Below are 6,578 nucleotides of genomic sequence, written 5' to 3' on the forward strand. Positions count from 1 at the left end.
TTTCGTCTGGTTTTAAATTCTGAGTTCAAATTCCACTGAGGTCCACTTTGCCTTTCAGCCTTTTGGGGGTGGGGGTCGATAAAGTAAGTACCCTCCCTACCCCGCAAATTTTTAAGGCCTTGTGCCTGGAGTAGAAATAATTATTAAGGCGGCGAGCTTGCAGAATCGTTACCGCCCCGGACGAAATGCTTAGCGGCATCTCGTACCTCTTAACGTTATGAGTTCAATTTTCACCGAGGTCGACTATGCCTTTCATCCTGCTGGAGTCGATAAATCAAGTCTCAGTTGAGCACTGGGGTCGATGTAATCGACTAGTCCATTCCCCATAAAGTTTCGGGACTTGTACCTATTCTAGAAAGTATTGTTGTTGCTGTTACTGTTGCTGTTGTTATACTTGTTGTGTGTGGAGGCGCAATAGCCCAGTGGTTAGGGCAGCGGACTCGCGGTCATAGGATCGCGGTTTTGATTCCCAGACCGGGCGTTGTGAGTGTTTATTGAGCGAAAACACCTAAAAGCTCCACGAGGCTCTTTCACCACAACTTTCTCTCACTCTTACTTCCTGTTTCTGCTGTACCTGTATTTCAAGGGGCCGGCCTTGTCACTCTCTGTGTCACGCTGAATATCCCCGAGAACTACGTTAAGGGTGCACGTATCTGTGGAGTGCTCAGCCACTTACACGTTAATTTCACGAGCAGGCTGTTCCGTTGATTCGGATCAACCGGAACCCTCATCGTCGTAACCGACGGAGTGCTTCCAAAAAAAAAACCTTGTGTGTAGATGCATTAAAAAGCTCTCCGAGAATTTCTTGCTTATTTACAATTTTTGTGAATGAAAATTATATCCTTTTTAAATATAATTTACAAACAAAAAGCTTTGGTACGCTGGCAAAATTATCTCAACAACTGAATTAGACGAAGTCTGTTTTTGGAACCTAAATTTAATATCTTGTTCTCCGGATTTCAGTGTTTATAATAATTTTTAATATGGCCTCCTTTAAAAGAGAAGCAATAAGAGATTGTAGCAAACAAGAAAGAGAGTAACTCTGTTTTACCCCTTTGAATCAAAACAGTCATTCAATCTTCGAATGCATTAAAATAAAAAGATAAGCAGAATTCAAAATAAAATAAAACAAAAAATGCAGTTAACAAAAATAAAAAATCGGTAGACAGGAAAAAATGGCAAAATAATAAGAAAATAAACTGTTAATAAAAAAAGAGGCATATAGCCGTGCCTTTCTAAAATAAGAAAAATAGTTGTCAACTAGTCGTAAAAGTAGCTTGTTGTCATCCAAGGATTCTTACTGAAACACCAAATAGATTATACTCAACATAGCACTTAACCCTTCGTGGGCCGATGGGGTTAGAATTATACAAAACGCCATGGTACAAAAGCTCTCTTTTATATTTTTTTGGCGCATTTCTGCACTATCCATAAGTTGTATTTGTTTAGTCTAAGGCGGCGAGCTGGCAGAAACGTTAGTACGCCGGGCGAAATGCTCAATGGTATTTCGTCTACCGCTACGTTCTGAGTTCAAATTCCGTCGAGGTCGACTTTGCCTTTCATCCTTTCGGAGTCGATTAAATAAGTATCAGTTACGCACTGGGGTCGATGTAATCGACTGAATCCGTTTGTCTGTCCTTGTTTGTCCTCTCTGTATTTAGCCCCTTGTGGGTAGTAAAGAAATAGGTATTTCGTCTGTCTTTATGTTCTGAGCTCAAATTCCGCTGAGATCGATTTTGCCTTTCATCCTTTCGATAAAGTGAATACCAGTTGCGTACTGGGGCCGATCTAATAGACTGGCCCCCTTTCCCCCATATTTCAGGTCTTGTGCCTAGAGTAGAAAAGAATATTTGTTTAATCTTGTATATATGCGTGAGTGCATGAAACAGAACAAGACATTTAACACTTTATTGGTATATATTTGTAATTATGATCGTTTAATGGAAGGGAATTAAAATATAATTTATTGACTGAAAAAAACCTTTATTGAAAGAAATCAGCATTTTTTGTAGTCTTATAAACTATACATATAGCACTAGATATAAAATAAGACAAAATTATTTGGTATATCGGTTCATACCAGAACAAATACGAAGAAAATTGACTTATAGTTCATCAGAATATCTGAAAAAAGAACAGAAAAAAATAATTTCAGATTAGGTCAATGGCGTCCTGTTGGACCCCAATGGCCATATTTTATGCTATAACATCCATATGACTGGACATTTTAAACTCTAAATTCGTATGTACATACATAAACTATTGACAATAAAGTCATGATATAAGAGATGAAGAAAACATTTTGCCAATGCGTTTTATCTTCGCATGTATTTTAAAATTTGAATGAAAGAAAAGAAAACCTTTATGAATTATTCCTCATCCCAATAGCTACAACTGCTTATTCTGATTGTTACCTATCTGAGAGCACCTGCAAGGATACTGGTGCCAACTTCTATCATCCTTTACCGTGGATAACGTGACCTTATATTTTTCTGGGCCCCTGAGACTGCTGGAAGGAAGTTATTCTCAGACCGGAGATATGGCCTGAATGCTTACAATTGAGTGAACTCCGCTAAAGGTGTCTAAGAATGATTGCCAGATGATGCTAAGCCGGGCGACCTACAGGATATGAAATATGTATACATACACACACACACTGAATATAACAAACACACACATGCATGAACACACACAAACACACATACGAGGGTGCGTTGAAAACTTCCTGACTCTGGGTAAAAGAAAGTACAAGAGGATCAGTTAATTATGATTTTAATTCAACAGATTCCCCCCTCAGATTCACAAACTTAATGCAGCGGTCCTTCAGTTTTTCTAAAACCCGTAAAAGAACTCAGAAGCTTGAACCTCCAACCAGGCCTTTCACGTTATCCTTAAAGCCAGGAACTTTACAGCACTACCTCAAATATACATACATCATACATACATACATATATAATATATATAATATATATATATATATATATATATATATATATATATATATATATATAATATATATATATATATATATATATATATATAAATGTATATATATATATGTGTGTGTTGTGTGTGTGTGTGTGTGAGTGTATCGGATCCACTATCGTTTTTTTAAAATACTTAATAGTGTTCTGTTTATCATTTATGCAGTCATCACAATTGTTATAATGTCTTGTTGTTGAGATAGGTTCTCTTTTTTTCCTGATGAGAAGTCTGCATTATTTTACACAGTTATTCCTTTGGAATAAAACCAATGTTGTCTTCGAAACATATGTCGGAAGTAAAAGAATTTGAATAAAATCTACGTTCAACTCCATATATTTACATATATATATATATATATATGAGAGAGAAAATAAAGATTGACAGTTATAATTTCTCTTTCTCTCTCTCACTCTCTCTTTCTCTCACTGTAGGTAGGTAGATATGTAGATAGGTAGATAGATAGATAGATAGATAGATAGGTAGATAGTAGATAGATTAGTTAGATAGATAGATATACATGCATACATAATCTTATATATGACATACAAATATACATAAATACCTACATGGCATACATTATATATATAATAGATATATATATATATATATATATATATATATAGTATGTAATATATATATGCGCACATACATAGATATACATACACATACATACAAACACACACATACACGCACACACACACACGTACACACACTTACACAGACATACATGCACAGACACACACGGACAGACACACATACATACGTGTACCTCCCCCTACAAAACTAATATTTCACGACCAAATTTTCAATTTTGATAAATTCCTAAAATCTGGTGCTGACAGACACCAGTTAGTCTGAGAATGTTGATTTATTGGAGCCTGTTGCATCCCTGCAATCCAGAAAAGTTCTATATTTGAGTTTCAATGCAAATAAAAAAATATTTCTTTTAAAAAAGGTATATTTTTTTTTCTTTCACAACATTTATTTTTTAAAATTCTACAGTCATTTACACATCTTTCTGCATATGAGTTATTTTTCTAATAAGATGGAATGGTTATTGTTGTTCTTGGGTGTATACAGCATTCTTACTTTTTATATGAATATATGTATCTGGAAATATGTGTGTGAATGTGCTTGTAAGTATAAATATATATATATTCTGAAGTGATGGCAGCATGGTCTTTGCCTGTCTTCTTACTCTATTAGAGAATTTAACTAAAATTATATTAATGTGTCCGACTGATTAAAAAAAATCTATTTATTTTGCTGCTGAGGATAGCCTTGCATTTAAATTTATGTAATGATTGCATTGTTCAATTAAATGGAGCCCCTTGAAACCGGTCGTACTGCATCGTCTCTGGCAATCTTTGTGCTTATTTTGATCATATATATATATGTCTATATATATATATATATATATATATATATATATATATATATATATATATTAATGTGAAATAGAAAGATGAATATCTTGTAGTAGTAATTAATCAAAAGTTTAACCGATACCTTAGTAGCAAAAATCACAGCAGTGAACAGCACGGTTGGAGGTACAACCATCTGCGTTGCAACCGTGCGTTGGTGCGGATAATTGAAATTAAAACATTATTGTGAATTGAAGAAATGGAGCTGAACGCAGATTGAACAGAAATCGTTTATTTCATTCTACACGTGTTTCGAAAGCACAAATTACCAAAATCGATTGAATAATGGGACCATATTGTGTCTTTCTCTTCAGGAAGAAAAAAGGAAATCCGTTGGAAAAAACAAAAACAGAACAGAGGCAGAGCAAAAAAACAAATCGAACTGTGCTCCTAAGACCCATGGCGAAACTGTTTATCAGTGTATGTTGAGAACCGGTGGCTGAAGAATTCAAATTATAGAAAATTCCAATTATAGAAAATTCCAAATTCAAATATAGAAACCAATTGGAGTACCCTGAGGAAGGTAAACTTGGAATTAAGGATATAATATTTAACACCGAATTCAAATGAGAACTCAGCCGCTTAGCCCCAAGCAACCCAGATTTATAGTGAAGGACCATAAACCTAACTTCCACACCAACCCAGCGCTAAGACTCATATGCCCTGCTAGATCTGATATCGGGATAATCAGTAAGTACATTTTAGATAATATATCCCTAGTTTAGTAAACAAGCTGAAGCTCAGCCTCTGGGCCAACTCCTCGCAGGTAGTGAAGTGGTTTCTTCCATCCCCAATAAGAACCGTACTAGGTTCATTCAGTTTGATATCGCCAGCTTCTACCCCTCGATTAACCCTAGTGTGCTAAATAAGGCCCTCTGGCATGCTCACAACAAGGCAGGCCTCACCAGAGAAGAGATAGATATCATTTTAGTTGCCAGGAAATCGTTTATTAAGTTTGATAATAAGCTGTGGATCCGTAGGATACTCCCAATGAATTTGATGTGCCTATGGGTAGTTCGGATAGTGCGCAGATAGCCGATTTGGTCGGAATATATATTCTCTACGAATTGTCCGATCAATTCCCGGAGATCGCGGGCGGCCTGTATCGTGACGATTGTCTGTTTTACCTGCAAAACACCACGAACAGAATAGTGCAGAAAACTAAGAGCAGGTTAGCTAGGTTTTTTAATAGAATGGGCATGAGTATAGTTTTTGATAACGAACTCACCAAGGCTAATTTCCTAGACGTTACACTTAACCTTAATAGCGACTCATACTGCCCTTACCATAAGCCTTCCACTAATTTGAAGTATGTCAGTGTCTTCTCAAATCATGCCAAAACCGTAACAGACAATTTGGTTAAAAACATCTCTCTAAGATTGTCTGGCCTGTCCGCCAGTGCCGATATTTTTATGCAGAAAGCGGATTTTTATAACGCCGCACTATCCAAGGCCGGTTATAGGCAGAAGGTAATTTATATTGATCCGGCCCTTCCGATGCCATCATTCGGTCATCAGGATAGGGCCGTATATAATAACATTAACATTTTAAGTAAGGACGGGAGCGCGGCGGATACCGGGGTAGTCGCTCCCGCATTTAATTTAGCGAACAAGGATAATTATCGGTCCGGGAGGTCTTACACTAACCCAAGACCCGTTATTCATCCGAGAATCACCCACCCAAATGCGAGAGCTGGCGTCCCGACCCATCACACTGATAGGAATAAGCATATATGGTTTGTAATCCCCTTTGTAAGCAGATTAGAACTAACCTCCCCCTCATGTTTAGACAAGCCATCGCCAATAACTTCCCCAGAAATTCCAAATATTACTCCACGGTTAACTCACATAAAGTTAGGATAGCTTTCTCCAACACTAAAAACCTCGCCCAGATAATCGCCTCCCATAATAATAGGCTACTTACTAAGACCCTATCACCTTTTTCCGGAGGCACAGCCTCTTCCGCTCCCGGTTTAATGCTCAGTAGGAATAATTATAGTAGTAATAATGATATGAGAGCCAGTACAGTGACACATAATCTCAGCTCCAGCCAGGGAGTACCCACTAGGGGTATAGTTATAAATAGGGGTGTTGTGGTTGATGGTAACAATGGGAGTAGGGTAGAGAGCCCCTTAGCATCCCCAGCATCATTTCCCGCAATAGCAGTACC

The 6,578-nt window shown here is 37.0% G+C and overlaps 1 pseudogene; it reads right to left on the reverse strand.

The window, feature by feature from the left end:
* LOC115216189 overlaps positions 1-1,381 on the reverse strand; it is an 18,042-nt pseudogene extending 16,661 nt beyond the window's left edge.
* Between the last annotated feature and the right edge of the window lie 5,197 nt (positions 1,382-6,578).

Source organism: Octopus sinensis, linkage group LG10, assembly GCF_006345805.1.
Source record: "Octopus sinensis linkage group LG10, ASM634580v1, whole genome shotgun sequence".
NCBI classification, from domain to species: Eukaryota; Metazoa; Mollusca; class Cephalopoda; order Octopoda; family Octopodidae; genus Octopus; species Octopus sinensis.